The 26,167-nt window shown below is 30.4% G+C and overlaps 1 long non-coding RNA gene across 2 annotated transcripts; it reads right to left on the reverse strand.

The window, feature by feature from the left end:
• Positions 1 to 861: 861 nt before the first annotated feature.
• LOC145269570 (uncharacterized) lies at positions 862 to 18,367 on the reverse strand. 2 transcript variants are annotated; one of them, XR_013865109.1, is made up of 4 exons: positions 18,195 to 18,367; positions 7,477 to 7,582; positions 3,614 to 3,702; positions 862 to 1,264 (listed from the first exon to the last, which is right to left on the reverse strand). It is a non-coding gene; the product is annotated as an uncharacterized LOC145269570 (long non-coding RNA). The 2 variants fall into 2 exon arrangements; XR_013865108.1 differs by lacking the exon at positions 862 to 1,264 and having other exon boundaries at positions 1,763 to 3,702; positions 18,195 to 18,339.
• Between the last annotated feature and the right edge of the window lie 7,800 nt (positions 18,368 to 26,167).

The following is a 26,167-nucleotide window of genomic DNA, read 5'->3' on the forward strand; positions in this document are numbered from 1 at the left end:
CAGGAAAAGCTGACATAGATATCAATTTGATCAATCACTCCCCTCCTGGAGAGTTGTTGAGAGTAAGAGAAAAAAGATGTTTTTAACTACTTTCTGAGGGAGAGTTGAAGAAATGGGATTGCATTCAGAAAATAGAATTCTGATAGATTCGAGTTCTAGCTAACAAACTGAACAGCTGGGCTGGCGAGGCGCTCCTTAATTTGTGGGCCCCTCAAGGCCTGGTGATATGTTATTAAATAGCCTGTGTTAATGGGAAATCTGTGATCTTACTTGTCTGGTCAGGCAATCGTTCACTGCTTGTAGTCAGTGACCTCAATTACGACAGTAATGGTTTGTGAACTAATGAAATTAATAGTTTGTTATTTTTATGAACCGGGGTTCTGTTTGTTTGTGGTAGGGACTCTCTATTTTGCAGCAAGCTGACTGGACCAGCAGAGGGAGAAATGAACTCAAAGGCTACACAGAATAGGAAACGATTCGGTCGAGAAGCAAACTGCTCCCATCATGGAAACACATAGGCCAACTTGTAACGGGATCATGCATGAAAAGGCAGCACATGTCATATCTGGATGCAGTTTAGCGAGGATAGACACCTGTTGTAGATGGTGCAGTACTTCCTATTTTATACATACAAGCACACATACATATATACATACAACCATATATATATATATATATATATATATATATATATATATATATATATATATATATATATATATAAAATGAAAATTACAATTGAATTTACCAAAATGATCCAAGATGGTAAAATTAAAATAAATTATAAATATTAAAGAATTAATATTTATAAAATTATCTCAACCAGATATAAAAGCTCGATAAAACCAAATAGAAAATAGAGCTTATAATATGAGCAAACAGTTAATAAAATATGTTAAAAAACACTTTGAAATGAGTTAAAAACATATTTAATCTGAAAAGGAAACACTAGATAAATGGATAGTCTTAATCCACGGAGTTTCGAAGAAATACTTTCCTTCTCATCAGAGCGTAGGAATTAGCAAAATGCGGGATCGGATTTTGCATGCAGAAATATTTGATGAAACAACAAGTAAGTCAAAGATCTTATTTGAAAACAAAAAAGTGAACCAGAGGGAATATGGTAAAGAAAAAGTTGATTACACACGAATGGATAGTCTGGGGGAAGATAAAAAAATCCAGTGACGGTAAAATCCAAATGTAAAACTTTCTTGAAGAAGAAACCACACAGGCCAAATACACTTTCCATTCTTCTGCGATCGATCTGGAAGGTGAATAAAAAACTATAGAACTAATTTCTTGTCTTGGAGTGAAATAAATCTTCATCCCCCCAAACAGGTACCAGTCTCCCTCCCAGACGATATGTTCCAGATGGACCAACAAAATAGCAGAAGGTATGTTGAGAATGCATGTCACACACACAACGGCATTAACTCTGATAAGATAATCAAACACTCAATCCTTTATGATACGACAACATAACAATCCTTTAGGATACGATAACGTAACAATATTTCCCAAACGTAAACTTACATTAAAAGTTGAAATCCTACAAATGCAATGCTTTATAGAAAAAGTTTCACAAGAAAATTATAATGGTAAAATATTTTAATGATCCCTGATGTCGCATTCATAAAAACAAATCAAATTTTAAATATTTCATAAAGCAATAGTGCCTGTCCTATATATATATATATATATATATATATATATATATATATATATATATATAGATATATATATATATATAGAGATAGATAGATAGATAGATAGAAAGATAGATAGATAGATATTTAGCATTCCAATTTTACTATAAAAAATGGGTTTAACATGAGACAGTATTTTGAAATCATATATTCCACTGGAATTTAAACCTCATAATCCTGCAACGTATCGGACTTCTTTGATGAAGATATGTCACATATAAAACAAGAATTTTTTTGCATTTGATGAAATTAAAGTGTTTATAAGAGCCAAATATTTTCCAGCAATTCGCTGCGTTTGTGTATATGCCACACCATGAGTGGTTTATATGTAAGACTGCATAACAAAATAGTTCCCATATGTATCTAGACGATTCCGAAACAGCCTTTAAAACGCCAGAGTAAACCGTAAATAAACAAATGTATCTCACAATATTAATTTTATTACAACCATTTTATTTGTTTTTTTTAATAGTTTACAAGAATCAATTTCTATGGTGTATTTCGGTTTTAAGTGTAAGTTTAAGTCTGATGATTTAGTTTACCCTATGTCTTCACATAAAAATATGATTACATACATAAAACACAAGTATACGGTTTCCTTCAAATATGCATTTGCATAAATTGCAACATATGTTGCATCTGAAAGAGATATACCCTTTTAGATAATGTGTTCTATCTAGTATGCGTTTGCACATGTAGCAACATATTGTCTTTCCTTGCAAACAAAGAGCCACATACTTCACAAGAATATGGTTTCTCCCCAGTATGTGTCTGAATATGTCGCAACATATTGTGTTTAGTTGTAAAAGAAAAGCCACATATTTTACAGGAATGGGGTTTTTCTCCTGTATGTGTTTTCATATGTTTTAACATAGTTTGTTTCTGGGTAAAGGAAGAACCACATACTTCGCAAGAATATAATTTCTCTCCTGTATGTGTTTGCATATGTTGCAACATATGGTGTTTCACTGTAAAAGAAGAGCCACAGACTTCACAAGAAAATGGTTTCTCTCCAGTATGTGTTCGCATATGTCGAAGCATACCATATTTGGTTGTAAAAATAGAGCCACAGACTTCACAATAAAATGGTTTTTCTCCAGTATGTGTCCGCATATGTTGAAAAATACCATACTTAGTTCTAAAAGAAGAACCACAAACTTCACAACAATATGGCTTTTCTCCAGTATGTGTTCGCATATGGTTTATCATAGTTAGTTTGTGTGCAAAATCAGAGCCACATACTTCGCAAGAAAATGGTTTCTCCCCAGTATGTGTTCGCATATGTTGCAACAATGTATGTTTCATTGTAAAAGAAGCACCACATACTTCACAAGAATATGGTTTTTCCCCAGTATGTGTTCGCATATGTCGCAACATATAGTCTTTCCTTGCAAATGAGGAGCCACATACTTCACAAGAATATGGTTTCTCTCCAGTATGTTTTCGCATATGATCCAACAGATGATGCTTCCTTGAAAATGAAGAGCCACATGTTTCACAAGAATATGGTTTCTCTCCAGTATGTGATTGCAACATAATTCACAGTAATATGGTTTCACTTTGTTTTATTTTTCTTCTCAGAAATCAAATGCCTACTTTATCATATTTGAAATCTTTGAAATGCAAAGATATTGAAATGTTCCATTAAAGTTCACCGAGTTGTAAAAAGTTGAGAACATAAATTTCTAAAATTGACCTTTTAAATATGTCATTGCATAATTTTCTTTGTATTTGTTACAAGCATTCCAGCAAGTATTTAACTAAAAACAAATAAGATATATATACAGTTAACAAGAAAATAATTTGCCTGATATATCATCTTAAAATCCTATTTGCCAAAAAGAAAGCATTCATATAGTTCACAATGAACTTTTCATAAAAATGTTAAAATTAAAAAATGCGTTCACCTAAGATATTTCAATATTTGAAGTAACTCGGGCAATGAAGATCCATTCAAATCCAATGATATTTGTTTTTCTCATGAATGAAAAATGTTCTGCAAATTAAAACAAACAATAAATATATAGTAAAAATATACATTTCATACATATCATTTACAAAATTAACACAATTAAAATACTTTTAAACACACCATCATATTTTATAATAATTACATCTCATACTTCTTTTCATGCTTTTATTTTTGAAATTGTTGTGGGGGCATCCACGTTACTCATGATGAAAATGATTAGTACAGCAGGCGTGTTTCAAACTGAACTTCATGTCAACCCAGGCAAAGCCGGGTACCCATGTTATATATATATATATATATATATATATATATATATATATATATATATATATATATATATATATATAAAATCAAATTTTAGTCATTCAATAAATTTAAAAATTTATGATGTGAAATGGTTAAATTTCGAATCAAAAGATTTTTATTATTCTATGTAAGACAAAGAATACATTTGAAATATTATAACTCCTTATCCTATAGGAGTTCGATGTCTATCATCCCCTTAGAGGAGAAAATAAAATTTTGTAAATTGGATTATCAAGGCCAAGAGGCCACTCAAGGATAAGGGTTAAAGAGTGTACAGTAAAAATTGGACAATATAGTAATCATTAGTAATGAAAATTTGGTAAATTTGATAACTTATATGGAACGGCTCATCAAGAACTTGTTTACGTTAGACTTGAAGACAACCATATTGTAGTCAGCTGGAAGGCAGGAAAACAGAAGGCAATTCCACAGGCGTGCAGTTCTAAGAAAGAATCTTTGTTCATGGAATCTACGTTTATGTTTAGGCACAGATAAAGAGTAGAGGAAATGATAGTGTTTGCTGCCTATATTGAGTCACTTGTTCACAACAGACATCAGACAATTGTTTACAACAGCAGTATTTAGGATCCGAATGAGATTTTACAAATGATGAGTTGTATTATGGACGTCACATCATATTCATATCTGTATATGTCAACAATATGTATGAAAATGTCATATCTTAAACAAATTGGTTAGAGCAATTGTCATTATTTCGATTATTTGCATGGATTGAGAACCTGGAAATTGGATTGTTTCCTAAATTTAGAACGAACTTCCAAACATCCTAAATATTATTAGTAGGAATAAGGGTTTTTTAATGAAAACTCAGGATATATCATCTCTCCAAGCATCCACCGATAAGATGACTAGGTAAGCAATCCCACATTGATACATATTACTCGAGACCATCAACAGGGTATCACAAGAGAATAACCAGTATTTTTGTACTGGTGCCCCTCCTGAATAAATACCACCAACCAATAGGACATACAGCAAATTCTCATCCTTTCAAAAGCCTCATAGCCAATTTTTTTCTACTCTAATAGAGTCTTATTTCTAAATCGTAGCCTTTGAAATTCCATCGCTGTTCATTATTTTTATTACTATACACACAGGAATTAATGTAATGTGAATGAGCATCACCCTGCACAATCACTTAAAATTCTGCCATAAATATGGCTTCTAATTCACAATATGTTCGTTTCATATTCTTTGGAATGAAAAAAATCAATAAAAACAAAAAACTAATAAATGTTGAATATATTTGAAACATTTAATTTCATTAACTTAAGACCTCACATTAGCTAAAGATTATGTAAGTGAGAAAAGGCTAAAATTCAAACATTTTTAAAAGAATTAAAGTTATATTAAAAAGATATTAATAGAGTGAACTTTTATGCAATGCTGACTGCATTCTTGAATTCAAAACTGAATCACCAAAATGGTCCACAAAGTGAATGTGGGCTAATTTTCTAATTGATGCACAAAATTATTGGACCTGTATTTAATTTTAGATTTTTACTTTCATAAAGAAACTAAGCTTATATTGCTTTTGAATGAACAAATAGAATATTTTTTCATAAATTCTTTCTTTGTTTGTAATTATTTTTTCTATTTTAATTAGATTACTTTTTATAATTTATGTATATTTTGTACATTTTTGATCTGAAAATTATACAAAAATTACTAATATTATCTCCATGTGTCATTTGTTTGGTGTTAGTTTTTTTTGGACAATCATTGGATCTGTAATAGTTTTCTAATTGATGCACAAAATTATTGGATCTGTATTTAATTTTAGATTTTTACTTTCATAAAGAAACTAAGCTTATATTGCTTTTGAATGAACAAATAGAATATTTTTCATAAATTTTCATTGTTTATATATTTTGTACATTTTTGATCTGAAAATTATACAAAAATTACTAATATTATCTCCATCTGTCACTTGTTTGGTGTTACTTTTTTTGGGAAAATCATTGGATCTGTAATAGTTTGATTTTACATTTAATCTAATCTTACATTGTTTCTGAAGTGTATTTTGTAAATTATCATGTGTTAGTTTTACTTTATTTTTAGTTATGTAAGTAGTCCAACTTAAATGTTTATAATACTAGCCGGCAACCCAGCGTTGCCCAGTAATTAAACATGCATAAATATTATTTTTTAATTCATACAAAAACTTAGACATGTGCATGCGAGTATATATTTTTTTCTGAACCGGTCACTTCTTGTAAGCAAAACAATACTCAAGCTGAGATCGAATAACATTATAAGATCTAAAGACAGTGAGTCAAGTAATGATAACCATTAGACCAGCTTGCCACAATCTTTACAAAGTTTTTTCAAACCTCATGGAAAAGTTGAGAAACAGAAAAACATCCTATTACCCCAAGTACCAATTTGTCAATTTTGACTCTTTACCAGCTTTTTTCTAGATGAAAACCGATCTAAAAAAACACTTTTCCATATGTCTGAATATCCTATATACCAAATTTTGTCACATTTAAGTTTCGTGATTTTATAGATTGTCTTAATTCACTTTCTTTGCTCAGTTTTTAAATATAGTTTCCCATTATTTTTATAGTTTTATCATTTTTATGAATTTTATTAAATTTTCTTTGTAATTATTTTTTCTATTTTAATTACATTACTTTTTATATTTTGTATCTTTTTAATTTTAATATTTTGTAATTTTTATATTTTGTATCTTTTTAATTTTTATATTTTGTATCTTTTTTAATTTTAATAATTTTAATATTTTTCTTTTTAATTTAAAAATTTTTCATATTTTGTATCTTTTTAATTTTAACATTACTTTTTTATATTTTGTATCTTTTTAATGTGAAAATTTTACAAAAATTGTTTATATTATCTCCATGCATCACTTACACCATGAATTTGGTGTTAGTTTCTTAATGACACAAAATTATTGGATCTGTAGTAGTTTGATTTTTACATTTAACCTAATCTTACATTGGTTCTGAATGTACAAAAGTAATATTGTTTTCTTATAAATTGCTTTTTGTAACAATGTGATTTTGAAAAATTTCCCCTTTTTTTCTGTTTTGATTTTTGATATTTCTTTTCTGAAGTCTGTAAACTTTTTAAGATATTTTGCATCGACATTTTAAGATATTTATTGCCAACATCTCGCATCAACATTTTTCTCATATTTTCTTAATATTTTTATTATTTTTCTTTTATATTTAATTGCATTTTTTTTAGTTATTTTCTTAATTACCATGTTTTTAGTTTTACGTCAAGTATATTTTTATTAATGCAATTTTTCCTTCTTCAATTCTTATAATATTTCTCTTTTCGTCAAATGTAATTTTCTTGTTTTTATAACCCCTCCTCTTTTGTACATATTAATATGTACTTTTCTTATTGTGTTGTTACATTAAAAATGGAATAAACTCATGCAATAAAAATATATACTTAATGAAATAATAACAACTAAATAAGCTTACAAATTCAGATAATTACCTGTTATTCAAAAATACTTTACTATTAAAGCTTTCTGCATTGTTTAATGGTCAGCATCCACCGTTGAGGTTTATTGTATATGCAGAACAGAGTTTCTAGAAAAGATCTGAAAAGGATAATAAATCAATTACAGTTTTACATAATAAAAACGTGTAAATTTATATATTGCGGACTATTATCCTCATTTTTTTTAGTTGTTGTTTCACAACGTTTCAGCCAACTATTCCTTTGGCCTTTATCAAATGGTAACCGCAACATGATAGAAACTCAGAATCTCCTAACTGCATTCTCAGCAATTACTGCCATCCATAGTTGTTGCCTCACCACGTTTTTGGCCAAGTAAGCCTCTGGCCAGCTTTGGGTAGGATTGAAACTGTTAACTTCAGAAAATTCTCACCTGGAACCATAGAGAAACAACATCTCTATCCACTGTGCCATGGGCCCCGAAGGGCGATCAAGGTTGGATTTTTTGGTCTTATAAATCCACTTTTATTTATTATCTGATCTTCCATACCGAATGGTATATTATTTAATTGGAATTCATTATTCAGATGAGTATTATTTATTAAGTTACTTATTGCAGACTATTAGCCTCATCTTTCTTAGTTGTGGTTTCATGAAATCTTGGTCAACTATTACTTTGACCTTCGTCAGCTGGTAACCGTGATGGGATAGAAACTCTGAATCTCCTAACTGGATTGCCAACAATTACTGGTGAGATGATAACAACTATCCCATTAGTTCTAGTAAAGATATTATAACTGTTATTCCTGAATGCATATCCAATGCACAATAGATGGCAACGAAAACTATAGTTGTAGCTCTTGATATATCCAAAGCTTAGGACAAGATTTAGCATGATGGACTTATCGCTAATGATGGGATGATACCAATATTTTTCCTGATTCCGATACAATTACCTCTTCCATACTGAATTCCTGATTCTGATACAATTACCGATTCCGATTCTTTATAAATCTTGAAATATTTAAATATATAGTTGTATTTTCTCTCCGATTATTGTAAAAATACATTTGAAATGTGCAGATATTTTCCTAAACGTAAAAATATATTTGTGGGGGATAATTTATCGATTTTCGCTTCATTGGTTGTTAATAATCAATGAATATTTATTATTTTATCATTATCACTAACAATAGATTTTGCTTTAAGTATTTGTGGATGAGTGTGAGTGTCGCACTGACGAAACCTTGTTGATCCATGAGCATGGCTAGAATATAAATAAAAAGGTTGCGATTAGGAATAATTTGCTGACAAGCTCACAAGTTTACATTGTAGTGCTGATTAGATCCTTCCTTGACGAGAGAAAATACAGGTTCTCCTCGATGGCCGTGCATCTGAACAACATTCTACGAATGCAAGTGTGCCTCAGGGGTTGATACTTGGACCTTTATTATTCCTGATATTCATAAATCACCTTCATGATAAAATTGCGTCTGAAATAGGTATATTTGCTGATGATACCATGCTCTATAATAGACATGAAGAAAAAACGAATGTACAAAAAAGTGGAAAGCATAGAAAATGACCTTCATTCTATAGTTAAATAGGTCTGCTAAATGCTAAGCTTTTTTTCTGAATAACAATATAGATTTATATATTACTAGCAAAAGTACCCGTCATTGACTGGGTTCAAAAACAGCCTATAAAAAATGGACTCTAATTTATGAAAGTATGATAGGTTATGAAAAATAAGGGTTGTAAAGAGAGAGCTTCGAATTTGGGGGTATCAAAACCAAAGCAAAATATGATGAAAGTAAAAATAAAACAGATAAACCCCATAATTTATTATACCATACCTGTTAACACTGAAACACTTATCACAATATTCTGTGGATCTATATTAAAAAACCTTGTTAAAGTTTGTGACATATTTCCATTCTATGGTGGTCAGGTGCGAACGAACGCCTCATAATTTTATTATACCATATTTCTTCAAACTGAAACATAAATATCAAAGTATACTTACGCAGATAGATATGAAAAGTCTTTATTAAAGTTTGTGCCTATTTCCATTCTATGGAGGCCAGGCACGAATGCAGACTCCACAAATTTATTATACCATCCCTATTTAAGTTAAAACATACTTATCAAAGTATTCTCATGTACATCTATATCAAAAACATTTGTAGACGTTTTTTTCTTAATTTTTTATTTCCATACTTTGTGGACCAGGCACGAACGCAGACCCCACAATTTTAATGAACCACCATTCTGCCAGATCAAACATACCCATTCCTGTGTCTCGATACATCTTCTATCATTATATGTAATCAGTTTTTTAAAATAGTCAACCATATAAGAGCCTGTTCGTGACCACACACACACACACGTTCACCTTTATATTATAGATTTAATTAGAATTCATTATTATTTATTAAAGCTTTTATTGCGGATTATTATCCTCATCTTTTTTAGTTATTGTTTCACAACATTTTGGCAAACTATTCCCCTGGTCTTCCTCAGGTGGTAACCGTGATAAGATAGGAACTATGGAAGGCAGTAATTGCTGAAGACGCAATTAGGTTATTCAGAGTTCCTGTCCCTGCGGTCAATTGAATATTTGGCTGAAATGTCGTGAAAGAACAACTATAAAAAGATGAAGATAATAGTCCACAATAAATAAATTAATGTAGATTTAATCATAACTTGTAATACACGGACGATATTGCCAATGCTCCTGTAATGATGGTAGGCTCCCTCTACTATACTAGAAAATTTCTTACAGCAGAGAGCACCCTATATTTTTATACAACCATAATTCATCCCGGCAGGGGGTATTGTAGCTACATTTTTATTACTGCGTTTAAGTCTTTTATAAAAAAGTATCTAAAACATATCCTACAATGTTGACCAAGCTTCTCTGTCTCATCACAATAATGTTGCATTTCTGAACCTCTTTTTCAAGTACTTCAATGAAATGTGCTCTGATAAACTCACGGCACTTGTGCCCCTTCAACGTAAATACTCCTGACTAACCCAACAAATAGAAAAATCACACACCTAGATGAAAACACTATCAATAATTTCCCCCACTCTTTATCTGTGCCTAAATCTAAACATAGGTTCCGTAAACAGAGTTTCTTTCTTAGAACTGCACGCCTGTGGAACTGTCTTCCGTTTGCCTGCTTTCTAGCTAACTACAATATGTAGGTCTTCAAGTCCAATATAAACAAGTTCTTGATGAGCTGTTTCCCTTTAGTAATCCGATTTACCAAATTTCCATTACTAACGATTACTACAATATTGTTCCATTGACTACTGTACACTCTTTACCCCTTATCCTCGAGTGGCTTCTGGACATTGATATGTGGTGATGCCTATGTAAAAAAAAACCTTAGAGGTTCCTAGATGCTGAAATGCAGTCTACTTTTACTATTGTAATAGTTTCTTCGCTGTCTTCCTCTGATGACACCACTACCGGCCGCACATCAAGGATGTGTCGAGGGATGCCGTTTCTTTTGCTAAACTTTGAAATTCCTTCCGTTTTTCCCACTCCACTAAGTGTACTAGCTTGCATAGATGCAAAAAATAATATGAATTAACATGTAATTGCTCAACTCCCCACAATCCTCTGCCATAAATGATACCATATAGTAAACCCTCACGCTCCAAGTGGCAATATGCCTCGTTTGGGGGTAAAAAATAATTAAAAAAAAAATACTGTGTCCAGGAATCTCAAGAGTGTTTGAAGGTCGTTGTTTTAATTTTCGTACCAAATGAGCGAATAAACAGACAAAATGCGAGGGTGTTTTCTTTTTAACAACAATCGATTTATTTGCTTCTACACAAGGAACGAGTAAGATATAACATTGGTTTGAAATGGAATAAGAACCGGTTTCTAAATAATAACATTATTTCAGCACGATTTGCATTTGTGAATGTTTTAAAAGCAAAGTTAAACCGACAAGCATTAAAATCATATCCCTTCTCTGTAGAGGTGCCTGGATGCTGAAACGCCTTCTACTCTTACTATTGTAATGGTTTCTTCACATAGATTGCTAAACTTTGAAATTCCTTCCCTGTTTCCTGCTCCATTAACTATAGTAGCTTGTATAGAAGTAAAAATAAGTTGAATTAACATGTAATTGCTCAACTCCCCACAATCATCTGCCATAAAGGATCCCATATAGTAAACCCTCACGCTCCAAGTGGCAATATGCCTCGTTTGGGGGTAAAAAAAAAAAAAAAAAAAATACTGTGTCCAGGAATCTCAAGAGTGTCTGAAGGTCGCTGTTTTAATTTTCGTAACAAATGAGAGAATAAACAGACAAAATTTCTAAATAATAGCATTATTTCAGTACGGTTTGAACTCTGCATAGGTGTGAACATGAAAAGAAATTTGCGACTTTTTTTAAAAGCAAAATTAAATTACTAAAAGGTACAAAAATAAATAATATTAAGTGATTTTATTCCCTTTTTTACTAAACGGAAACAAAAGAAAGCATAAATGTTAATGTAGAATTAAAACTAAAAAAGATTAAATTATGTAAATTAGTTATTTTAAATATATATTTTTTTAGCTTTTATTATTTATTATACCGAAATTTTCCTTAAAATTGCGTAATGCGTTTATTTTTATGTGATGTTTAAAGTAACAGTGAGGTATGGGGTTATCTGAATCATTCAAATCTCCAAACTATTTTGTATGTATTTAAGGTCATTAGATTTGAAATTATATATATATATATATATATATATATATATATATATATATATATATATATATATATATATATATATATATATACATATATATATAAATATATATATATATGTATAGTAATTTATAAAATATATATGGCGATTAAGCTACACTGAATATTCGGTGTTTCATCCACTCTAGGATTCGTCAGGCTTATGCGCGAATTCTGTGGTTGTTTCTCGTTTTTATATGGTCCTCTTCTGTTGAGGATTTTAGTTAGCCAATCAACTTTCTAGTATCCACCACGCCCCTTCCTATCAGTATATAGTACTCATGCACTTATTGATCCGTGCTGAAATAATAAGGTTATTATTTAAAATGCCATTCTTAACATGGGGAGGGGAGGATGTTTTATACCTATTCTGTACTTTAACCTTACAATTGAATAAAAAAACATCATAAAACTTTAATTAAATTTGGAAATACGATTAAAAAAATAGTATAGATCAGTCAGTGCATTAGCACCATATATATATATATATATATATATATATATGTACATGTATATGCATGTGTATATATATATATATGTACATATATATACATACAAGTATATATATTTGTATGTATATATATATGTATGCATATATATATGTACGTATATATATGTATATATATATGTATGTATATATGTGTATGTATATATATATATATTTATATATATATATGCGTATGTATATATATATATATATATATATATATTTATATATATATATATGTATGCGTATGTATATATATATATATATATATGTATGTATATATATATATATATATATATATATATATTTATATATATATATATATCGATTAGAAATGATTATATAAAATTATAAAATTGTCGATCATATAGACACAGCCAAAACAGAAGGAGGGTGTAAGTATTTTTTGACAGAGTCTCTTTTTAAAAATCTACCAAAAATCAAGTAATTCTTCAATCAATATGAAATTTTTGCTGATTATTAAATGAAGAATGAACTTTATAATGGTGTACTTTTCTATTCATAATCGATATTTATATATGTATATATATTTGCCTACAACCCCTCCTTCTTTCTTTGTAGGTACAAATGTGTTAAATGTAATCAGCTGAAACTGAACAAATATTGTAGTGTAGGAAGTGTGAGTATTATAAATAAAAGAAAACAGAAAAAAAAGATCTTAAGGTTGAAAATCCGAATTCTGAATGTTTTATTTTTCATCTTTTGTGTTTTGAAGTTGAAAATTCGTTGTAAGCATTAATAATACTCTTTCAGATTAGCATAATTATATATATATATATATATATATATATATATATATATATATATATATATATATATATATATATATTTCTGTAGAAATATATTTTCTTATAATATATATCAATCCTTATTTAAGAAGCTCAATGTTTTGTTTGGGGGCGAAAAATAATAGAGAATAAATGACAAAAAGTTATATTCCAAAATTCCTAATGTTTACCATCTTATAATTTATTCCTTTAATTCAGTTGACTTATACAATTCTTTACAGTATCTGTTTTGTAATGCAAAATCAATCACTTAATTATTATATCAATCAGTGAATCTATTATGCCCTAAACTCATCAAGAGAAATAGCAACAATCAATTCGTCAAAAGGAATTGAAGTGTGATATGATATATAAAATCCGAAAATTGGAAGAGAGACTGTAAATATCTTATAATATGTTTCCATTACGCCATATTGAATTTTTATCAAAGTCATTAAACCCCATTCATACCAACAATTTTAATTAACTTATGAATCTTGTACAAAAATGTTCTATTTAATAATTAGTAAATTTATTAATTCTAATTTTTGTATGCATATTTATGAAAATAATATCTACAAATTATAACTATTATACATGCTTGTATATACGAAACTAAACTAAAAACTATTATACCGTTTTGTATATATGAAACTAAACTAAGCTAATATATATATATACATAAATATATATATATGCATACATATATATACATACATATATATACATACATATATATACATACATATATATACATACATATATATATAGGCATATATATACATACATATATATACATACGTATATATATACATACATATATGTGTATATAAATATATATACATATATATATATGTGTATATATAAATATATATATATACATATATATGTGTGTATATATATACATATATATATAAATATATATATATATATATACATATATATATGTGTGTATATATATATAAATATATATATATATACACATATACATATATATATATGTGTGTATATATATATAAATATATATATATACACATATACATATATATATATGTGTGTATATATATATAAATATATATATATACACATATATATCTATATATATGTGTGTATATATATATAAATATATATATATACACATATACATATATATATGTGTGTGTATATATATATAAATATATATATACACATATACATCTATATATATATATGTGTGTATATATATATAAATATATATATATATATATATAAATATATATATATATATATATATATATATACGTATGAAATAAAATGGAGGTGGAAGGACCTGAATACTACACGTTTCACCTAATTTATGCGGGCTTCTTCAAGATGGTCGTTGAGTATTCAGGTCCTTCCACCTCCATTTTATTTCATATCGTCAGATTTAATCCAGCTTAACAATCATACATACGTATATATATATATATATATATATATATATATATATATATATATATATATATATATATATATATATATATATATATAAATGTTTGGAGGTACAAAATTTGTATAAAGCTTTAAATAAAATGCGCGGATGTTTCTCTAGAGCTCTTTCGGCTGTCATCTCGTCAGGAGGAAAATCGATAGCGTAACAAAATAATAATATCTCAAAAGTTTAAAGAGTTCTAATGGGGAACTATTGAATGTGCCAAAAGTATGGGGGCAAACTAAAATTAAATTTATTGTCGTTTAAAAACGATTAAAATATTGGCACAACGAGAGGGGGAGGGGAGAAAAGATACAAAGTTCCCCAAAGAGAAACAATGCGTTCGCGGTTTCTTTTTGCCGGCACAAAGAAGGTTTACACACCACGTTAGAGACAAACTCCAAAATCTTTAAATCGTTTCTGGAGTCCGCTATATGTTGTACCTCGAACCATTCTATTTTATATCTATCGGCACAGCATGGATTGTCAAGCAAATGCTGGCCAATAGCAGAGTCTAAGGCTGCAGAAGGAGGGAGACTACCAGATCCGATTCTCACTTGTCTGATTTTAGATGGAACATGCTGGTTTTTACGAGTCCAAAGATGCAAGGATGTTCGCCCATCATAACCAGCATTTAAATTGATACACAATATTGCTATTTTGGTGTAAGGCAAACTATCCTTGCGAAAAGAAGGAAAAGCAAGTCTTGTAGTATATACCAAACGCAAGGACACAGAATAGAAGCAGTCGTAAATACTTCTGCGAATCTGTTTGGAAAGTCTATTACTCTTATCCCAATCCACGGTAATTTTAAATAAACTAGGCATTTCAAAGGTCCAACCTTTTCAGGGGATTTAAAATCCGCAACCTTTTTAAAAATACAGTCATCAATAAGGTTAACAGAATATATATATATATATATATATATATATATATATATATATATATATATATATATATATATATATATATATCATTATTTTTAAGAAAAACCCTACTTTTACATTTATGAAAAATAAATAATTAATTTTCTTTTAATGAGCCCAATATTGTTAACATACCATTAAATAGGAAATTCTTTGAAGAATCGGTACTAAAAACATTAAAAAAAAAATCAATAAATAACTGCGCATTTTGCTAAAAATACTATAATTTCTATTGGTAATTTCTTGTTAATTCGCCTATAGTGAGTCAAGAGTGATATTGGATGCAAGAGTTGTTTTCAACACATACGATGCCTAGCATCCCCCAAATGATCACCCATTTAGTACTGGCCAGCCTCATCGTTGCTTAACTTCGGGGGTTATGCAGGCAACAAATATATATGCTGATGAAAAAAGAATTAAACCTTCACTTAATCTTCAAATCAAACATTAAAATACATGACTAAATTAAGTTTATTTAGTCCTATCCAGGTCTCCGTAGTTTATTTTAAACTAGCATCAAATTTGGGGCGCTTCTACACTATTGGGACGAAATTCCGGAAATCGTATTTCACATGAAAACAATGGTATTCTTCGTATTTTTAAGATGATTATATCAAAATCGATAGGTAGAAAATTATTTATTAAAGAAAATAAAAAATAGAATTTGAAGAAAACGATCGTAAAACACAGGAGAGCTCAAAAGGGAGGTGATTTTCTGTTTTGATTTAAACAAGATGGCTACAATTTCTCACCTACTGACACAATTAAAGTTCTTTTTTAATAATTCGGTAATATCAGGTAATTTCGACTGCATAATTTGGAAGCTACCATGGTAACTTATTAGAATTAACAGAAAAAAAAATCAGTTGAAACTATATTCATCGACTACGAAATATTGTCCCAATAATGTAGAAGCACCAAATTTTGTTTGTTTTAATTTTGCTACGCAAATCTAAAGAGTAATATAAAAAGTTGGAATTATTTGAAATTCAGGTACTTATAATATTTTTGCATATTCTTAGAGCAAATTATACCAAATTTTATTTAGAAAAAAAAAATACTTGGTTTAAAAACCTATTAAAAAATTTTTTTAAAGCTTTATCGGTCGAGCAAAAAATTGGCGGTAAATGGTGTGGTTTTTGGAAAATTTTATATTCTATCAAAAATAGTAGAAAAGGTTTTCTATTATTCTGCTTTACATTTGATAAAATTCCGGCTTTTATCTTTCTGTAAAAAAAAAGAAGAAAAAGGTTGCTCAAGAATCATGGTTTTTATATAGATTTTAATTTGTTGAAAAAAAAACAAAAAAAAAAAACTTTGTTTATTTTTCCATTTTTGAGCCATGTCTCCGTTCATAGTTATAAACTGGAAACGTTGACTCATTTCTATGAATGAGGAAATCATAATGGTTCGGAAATGACACACACACACACACACACACACACACACACACACACACACACACATATAAACCCAATTAAATTCGGTGTTAATGCACTTACTGATCCGCGCTATTTATTAAAATCGTATTTCCAAGTTTAATTAAAGTTTTATTATATGTTTTTTTTGGGTTTGTATTACTGTACACATAGATTCGAAAAAGTTGTAAAAAAAAACCCCAAATATATAACAAATAAATGTTATCAAAGGCAAGATAAGTTACTTTTCTACCTAACTGGATATATTTTTCGTGTTTTTATTCAATGTAACATGTTTATTCAGCTCGAAAAGCATACAGTGTTTATCGATGTATTGGACAATTAAAAATGGCGCCCGACTCTCTCTTTAACACGGTAAGTTCAGGAAAAGATGTTATAAATAATAAACTAGACAAAATACTGTTAGAAATTTGCTCAATATATGTTACCGTGACATAAGTTGACATATATTCGGTGTTTTTTTTTAATAGTATTTTGTCTAGTTTATTATTTATAACATCTTTTCCCAAACTTACCATGTTAAAGAGAGTGTCAGGCGCCATTTTGAGTTTTCCAACACATCGGTAAACATTGTATGTTTTTCGAGCTGAATAAACATGTTACATTGAATAAAAACACAAAAAAATGTATCCAGTTTGGTAGAAAAGTATTTGATAATAATTATTTGTTATATATTTGTTTTTTGACAACTTTTTCGAATCTATGTGTACAGTAATACAAACCCGTTTTTTTTTTGTTTTTTTTTATTCAATTGTAAGGTTAAAGTACAGAATAGGTACAAAACACCTCCCCTCCCCATGTTAAGAATGGCCATTTTTTCTTCTTTTTTTTTTAAATAATAGCGTTATTATTTCAGCACGGATCAATACGGATCTGCATAAGTACCTTAAATTTAAATAATACTTACTTTTTGTTTGAGAAATTGCTTTGAAGAAAGAAACGATTATAAGATTCGTAAATTAAAACGAGACGAGTTTGACGTTTGGAAATCTAAATTTAAGATGGCGGCAGGAAAAATAAGTTCGCAGAAAATTAAAGTCAAACTAATTAAAATACACCATCGGGAAGCAGTCGATCTTTTCTGTTAATATTCCGCATGAAATTATTAGTTAATTTGTAGGAATATTGTCATAGTTTTATGGGGACAAAACAAAATATCACAGGATGGAGCAGGAGCACTGGAGCAAAGATCATTTTGACCGGTTAATGGAGACAGGCCACTTCCTCCTGACATGTCCCGAACTTGACATTTTTTTTTTTATTGAAATATGTTTATTTACATAAATATTTATAGTAAACATAATCGCACTTCTGCATATCAGTGACATGAGACGAATGTGTGTATTGTAGTTTCAAAAACTGCCGATAGATGTCACTTGTCAGCCAAAGAACAAGGGTCGATAACTTTTCCTTTTCTAAAAGTGCGTAAAAACTAAAATTATACTTTGCTTCATTTTTATACAAACTTTAAAAAAAATTCTTAAACGTCTACTTATGTTTCATATTTTTTAAATGATATTTTGCTACATTTTTATACAACCTTACCGTAAAAAAAATAATAAATAAATAAATAATTTTAATCTATAAATGTTTCGTGTTTTAATCATGTATTATTTTATTTTCAGTTGAATCACTCATTGAAAAAAGAAATTATGTTAATTCATTAAAATTACGTTTTGATGCATCTTTTATACAATAAATGTTTCAATTTTCATATTTTTGTGTTATTTATTTTGTTATTATATATTTTTGAGTTATTGTAAACACTTGTTTATATCTGAGGTCCAATATAATGGCTACTAGACGTCAGTTCTCTTTCGAAGAACAGGGGTCGATAATTCGTCTCTGTTGCGAATATGTCACTGGCATGCAGAAGTGCTAAAATATTTTTATTTAAATATAACATAAATTCGGTTCTTATTTAAAAAAAAAAAACAGGAAAAACTTTTAATGTATGACACGGAAGGAAGATGGCATATCTAAAAAATTACGCAAAATAATCAAGTAGTTTTCTTTTAAAGTAAGAAAATAAAATTTTATTAATAAGCAAAAAGTAGCTGTCTCACTCGACAGCTATAAAAACAGAGTAGATTCTACAATAATTCACATTTGTTCGATTAGTCTTGTAATGCTACTGATTACACATTAATCACTTTAAATTGTTTATAAATGAATTTTGGTATTTTTTACGACAATACTCAGCGTAGTATAAACACCCCAACCTCCCCATGTTAAGAACGACTCCCGGAATAAACACCTCCAACCTCAAAAGCCATTCTTATCGGGAGGTTAGGGTTTTTTTTTTATTCCGAAAGTCGGTCTTAACATGAAGAGGATGAGGGTGTTTATACTACGCTGGGTACTCTCGTAAATAAAATACTTTATTTTCTTTATAAAAATATAACTGCTTGATCAATTTACGTGATTTTTTGGAATATGACATTTTCGTTTTGTGTCTATACATCATAAAGACTTTTCTAGAATCACATTGAATCATAAAAACTGAAACTATAATCGTGAGTTAATCCCCTGCACCTCTACATCTCACCATTTTTTTTGTCACTAAAAACTGACGCCATACCAAATAAATGGGGAGGGTCAAGCAGGGTGGAAACACTGAAGAGAAAAAGCACTAACCAGACCTCCACTGGATAAATGCAAATAGAACTGGGACCTTGCAACCCAAATGCCAGTGAAGATCAATAGTCACCGCTAATGAAAAGGAAATCAATGGTAAGCGGCTGTTATGGTAACAAAAGATCATTTGCAATTGTTATCGAAAGAGATGGAGAGTACTTGAAATCTGGGGAGACTCCAGAGAATGACATAAGTTGTTATCCAAAAAAAAAAAATCTTTTATGATGGCCTGTGTGACTATTATTATTGACTCACAAGGAGCTTTCACACAGATCTTCAGGGATCTTTCCCTGAAAACAGCCTGTGCTGTTTTCTGGGAGTTGAGTGACAACAAGTCTCCCCAGGTTTCCAGTACTCTCCACCTCTTTTGATAACATTTGCAAATAAATTTGCATGATCCCAACAGCTGCTTGCTATTGATTTCTCGTTGGCAGCAGCTATTGGTCTTTGTTGGGATTTGAGTGGCAGTAATCCTCCCCAAGGTCCCAGTTCTCTTCGCACTTATTCGGCTGAGGTCTGGTCAGTTCATTGGTCTTTCCTTCCTCCTTGACTCTATTTGGTTATTTAGTCTCGTTCTTTTGCGTGGGCCAGTGATGTGGCAGTGGGGGTAGGGTTGGGTTAGAGAACTTATAGATATGCGGTTTCAGTGTTCTTGGTTCCATGTAGTGTTTTATGTTTTTCCTTTGCAGCAGTTTGTTTGGCCTGCACTTGTTGCTCCTGTGTGTTAGTTTCCACATTCAAGGGGTTTTCTTAATATTTCAGCTGTTTTCATGATTGTTATTCGTTGTATTTTTCCAGTAATTCCTTGGATTCCAATTTCTCCCATTCTTTTTTCAAAGTTTTTCGGGATTGTTCTTAGTTCTTCTACAATTATAGGCATTATTTTGATTTTCTTCATCTTCCATATCACTTTCAACTCTCTGGCTAGCTCTGTGTATTTGCTCTGTTTCTCCTTTTCTTTGATACTAGCGAGGGGTACCCGGCGTTGCCCGAGTGTTTAGAGGTGTGTGTGGAAACTCCGGGGGGGGGGGGTAAAAAAATGTTTTGGTAGGTAAGTATGAGGATCGAACCAAAACCGTTGAGGCAAAGTTGTAAATTAAAGTGTGAAAAAAAAAAAAAAAACGTGCGACGTTAACCATTGCCCCACCGCGAGATGCTAACGGAAACACGTTTGAATTTATTTAATTACTTGGATTTGGCAGGTGCCTGTTTTAATGAGTTAATGAGGTCAAGTTTGACTGCGGCATAGTATTTCCTTTACTGCTGAACGCTTTTTTTTGCCCCAAGGTGTTATAGGAAAAAGACTAACCCACATGCGGCGAGCGACAAATGTTGAATATTTATCTTCCCGAAATCGAGCAAATTAAATAGACAGGCGAGCTTCATTGTTGACTCTGAGATATTACGATTTATATGTGATATAAAAAGAATTAAAAAGTTGTTAGGCGACCGACCGCTTCTCTGAAAAAAGCCTTTTGTAGACATACAGAAAAAGTGAACACACATACAAACATATATATATTTTTTCGCTTTTATATTTAGAGATTTACCGTGGTCAGCTGGAACAGCAAAGCCTACGATTTGACAGGATTTTTCTTTCTTGTTAATTATTATGCCATTCGATCTTCTTGCTTAGATGGGGTTATTATTATTATTATTATTATTATTATTATTATTATTATTACTATTATTATTATTATTATTATTAGTATTAGTATTATTATTGTTGTTATTATTATTATTATTATTGTTGTTGTTCTTGTCGTTATTATTATTACTGTTATTATTATTATTATTACTGTTATTATTATTATTATTATTATTATTGTTGTTATTATTGTTGTTGTTCTTGTTGTTATTATTATTATTATTATTATTATTATTATTATTGTTTTATCATTATTGTTATTATTATTGTCAGAAAGATCAAGAGGGGATCTTTGACCTTAGAGGGGGAACCCTCCTAGAGATGATGTCTTGATAAAACTATCGGTGGTGGTGGTGGTGGTGTAACCTAAACTTCACTAACCAGATTTATCGGAGAATGACAAATCAAAATGTTGAAAATAACGACATGAATGAGGCTGGAACATCTTGCGATGGTCTCACATCTGATAGGCGTCCCACTGGTCAACTGTTCGAAATTCTGAGGATGTGGCTGGATACAGGGGGAGTGAATTGCCAGAGAGGGTCCCAAGACATGAAGGGAGTTGGAATAGGAAATGTCAAAAAACCATGGACGGATGAGGAAAGAAGAATATTGTGGGAATGCTTTGTAAGAAGTGGAACTACCAAATCTAGTGGATATATTTGAATAGTGAAGGAAGAATGGGAATTGAGAGGAGAAGGGGCTAGAAGTATCGCGAGTTTGGTATCCCAGTTAAAACAAATTAAAAATAATAACCTACTTTCAGTGATTGCAAGAGAAATGATTGAACGGATGGTTAGGAATGAAATGAATAACAAAAGTGAAATTGATGAAACTAGCTCTGATGAAAGCACTGAGAGAGTGGAAGTGCAGAAGGGAAATGTAAACGATGATGGAAGGCGGACAACTGAGGAGGAATGGAATCCTATTGTTAGGGGAAGTGATGAGAAGGAGTCTGAAGGATCTAAGGCAGATGAGATCATTGACTCTGCGACAATGGAATCAGTAAAAGGAGCAGATGTATGGAGAAGTGGTGATGAAGTTCGAACTTTGATTTCTATAGAAAAAGAAATAATTCAAAAGTTAAGAGAGGTTCTTCTTATAGACGAGATCACAGACATTCCAAATATGAAGAGTAGTAATAGGCGGAAGGTGAAAAGCGAGGTAAAAATAGTTCAAGGAGTAATTCACAACATCATAAGAAAGAACATATCGATTACGGAACTTAACAGGCTTCTGTATGCAGCGTCATACGTTATTGCAAATCGTCTTGGCTTAATACAGAAGAAAAAGAGAGAAATAAAGGATAGAAAGCCATACTGGCAGAGGCGGCTTGAAGAAAGTATTAAACGGTGGCGGAAGACATTGGTAGAATCGAAGAAATAAGAAAAGGAGTTAAACTAGGAGAGAAAGCCAAGGACGAGCTTGAAAGGAGGTATAGATTGCTAGAAAAGGGAACGATGACCGTTCTAACAACGTTGAAAGAGAAGATCCACACTGGTGGTATGACAGTCGGGACTTTGGTGGAAAAAGTGTTGCGTTTCGGCAGAACAACCTTTTCCAGAATAATCAGTCTCAGCTGTATAAAGAATTAAATGGTAGTAAACAGGCTGGAATCATAGAATTCAGCATGGTTTATTTAATATTTTTCCATAAAAAAATTATAATTGCAAAAATTATTTCTACTTTTTTACGCTTACATTTTTAACGTAATCTTTATATGTAAGATTCTAATATTTCGATTGCACGCAAGGACGTATAATCATCAACGTAAAATAATGTTCATATAATCTTGGAAAATAAAGTTTAAAAAATTAAATTGAAAAACAGGAACATAGAAAAAAAATTTAATTAAAACATGGCAAACATTATACGAACGTAAGTACGGATGTACAGACTTGAAAAGAAAACCAGTCTGTTTTGCTCACCCTCCTCCTCTTTTCAACTACATGTCTGTTTGTGTTTATCAACTTTACATTTCACGTAAACATTATGATAAATTTTGACGTAAGTCTGTATTTTATTAGTGTGTAATTTTTTCAATGATTATAAATTGTTTTCTTAACCAATTGTAATTCTGTATTAATATTAATAAATGATGGTGCTAACTTTTTTTTCAAAGAATAAATTTTCAGTAGTATAATTAATGAATTTAATTAACTTTTATGCATTTTTAAATGAAGGAAGGAGGGTCTTCGACTAAAAAAAAAATAATCGCTCGGTATGCCGGAATAAAGACATACATTATGTCTAATTTGTCCTTTCATACATATTTCAATTTTGCCGCCAGAGTTTATTTTGATACGATGAAAGAGTCTCGTTGCTACCAGTGATATATTTTTGGATAATTATTACTTTTATTTTGCAAAAGTTAAGTACATTTATTGTATTAATTCATTATCTTAAGACTTTAACTTAATACTTAACTTGGAAATAATTCCAAAAAACTTATATTTTTCTTGGCAGAAAAATGTAAACACGATTTTTGTCATAATGAATTTTTACATGAAATCTAGGGTTTTTCTCATTTGAGATAAAATTATTCCATGTATTTTTTATTTCACACACTTTTTTCTTTGAGAAATTAACTTTAAACTATAATCTTTCAAATACAATAAAAAAGTACTCGAAAATTTAAAAAATTATTATGATTTACTGGCGTTAAAAACCATACCCCCCTACCGAAGCAGTCATTAATTGCCCGTACCTATAAACTTTAAGTAACAAACAATAATTTTTTAAACACAAAATATTTGAAAACCAAAACATTTATTGTATTCCCCCCACCTTTGAAGATTGTACCTATTTACAATGCCTCCCCACGGGACAGAGTTAGACACCAGGGTAGTTTTTTAACGTGGAGAAAAGGTACAAAAATAAAAATTGTCTCGGTCATGAAGGATTTCTCCTCCACCGAAAGAGAACGAGAAGTGGAAGTGCCGCATCTGAAGAACAGATACTACACTTTGATCTTGGCCAATTGTAATGCTGGGTATTGCGCAGCCAAACCAGCTGCCAACATTGCCCTGCTTTTTATTGAAACAAACCGAGAGTTCTTTTTAGTATCCTCGCTGTTCCCTTAAGTGCAATTGTCTGCATCTCTTTTGCACTTGGTTCACCAGGAATATTAGTTAGGTGGGACTTCATGTTCTTCTTCATAAGCCCTGTGGCACTTATGGTGGCCCGGAAAACTCGTCTCCAGAAAACTTGTTTCCGGAAAACTCGTACCCGGGAAACTCGTCCCCTTTAACTAGGTAGGAAAACTGGTCCCTTATTGAATAAATATCGATTGAAAACACATTTTATGATCGTTCTTGAAGGAGATATTGTTTTTAAAATAGACTATAGCCCCCATAATATTTTTAACAAATATTTTTACTTGTTTAATGTTGTTTTTAAAAAAATAAAATCGATTTTCTAAGTGGCCGTTTTCTATCTAACTGACTAAGTTGTTAGTGGTTTCACTTATTTTAAAGCGTTTATTATGTCCAAAAACGAGACCGCATATTTTTTTAATATAAATATAAAAAGAATGTACTTTTTTACTGTTGTTTATAAAAGGGAAAAATCGATTTTTCTACCTCGCCGGCTATGTTGTTTGTTGTTTATTTTATTTGGAATTGTTTATCCGGTAAAGAAAAGAAAAAACAGAAAACAAACAAAAAACATGTCGAGTGTTACGCGAGAACGAGAAATAATGTCCGACATGAGGGTATATCACATCTTAGGGGTCTTGATAATCGCTAAAAAATAGAAAATTAAAGAAATTACTGAGGGTGATTTGGTTTTAAAACGAAAGGTGCAAGTCTATAAATGAAGAAATGTTAATTTAAGAAAGTGGGGGATCACTTTCCTATAACAATTTAACGCATAATGATCACTCACTTTATGACCACCACTAGTTTAAAACTTGAATTTACGCCGCTGAAATACAAATTTGCCGAATTTTTGTTGGAGGAGCGTCAACGTGTGGGTGCTCAATTTACGTAAAATTCTTCATATCTTGGAAACTACTTGTTTGCTGGAATTTTAAACGTTATTTTCGTTTTCAACATCCTCAAAAACTTATAAATGTCTTAATTTTCCAAGTTTTTTTTTTTTCCTACAGTATGGAAAGTCGATTGTCTGCCCTTTACCAATCTTACATCCCCAATAGGTGTCGTTAGCAGCGTATCATTCAAAAACAAGAAGGTAGAAAGGTTTTCTTCGATAAAATGTCTCATAATATTTGATTTTCTTAAATAAAAAAAAAAATTACTTGATCGATTTACGTGATTTTTGGCATATGATATTTTCATGCAGTGACAAGTACGTACATTATAAAGATTTTTTTCAGATTTTTATAGTAAAAAAGATTACTTGTGGACCATTTATAGACTTGCACCTTTTCTTGTTCTTTATTTCGTAATTATATATTTTTGCTCTGTCGGAGACACTTGAGGTTAGGTTCACAGAGCGGCCGACAGAGGGCATTCAGAGAACAGGGGTCGATAACTAATCTTGGACGTCTCATGTCATTGACATGAGGAAAGTGCCTAACTTTCTATTCAATTTGGGATTTATTACTATTTTCGGCATGACAAGTAATACGTAAT

Source organism: Euprymna scolopes, chromosome 45 (assembly GCF_053919585.1).
Source record: "Euprymna scolopes isolate OS-2025 chromosome 45, ASM5391958v1, whole genome shotgun sequence".
NCBI lineage: Eukaryota > Metazoa > Mollusca > Cephalopoda > Sepiida > Sepiolidae > Euprymna > Euprymna scolopes.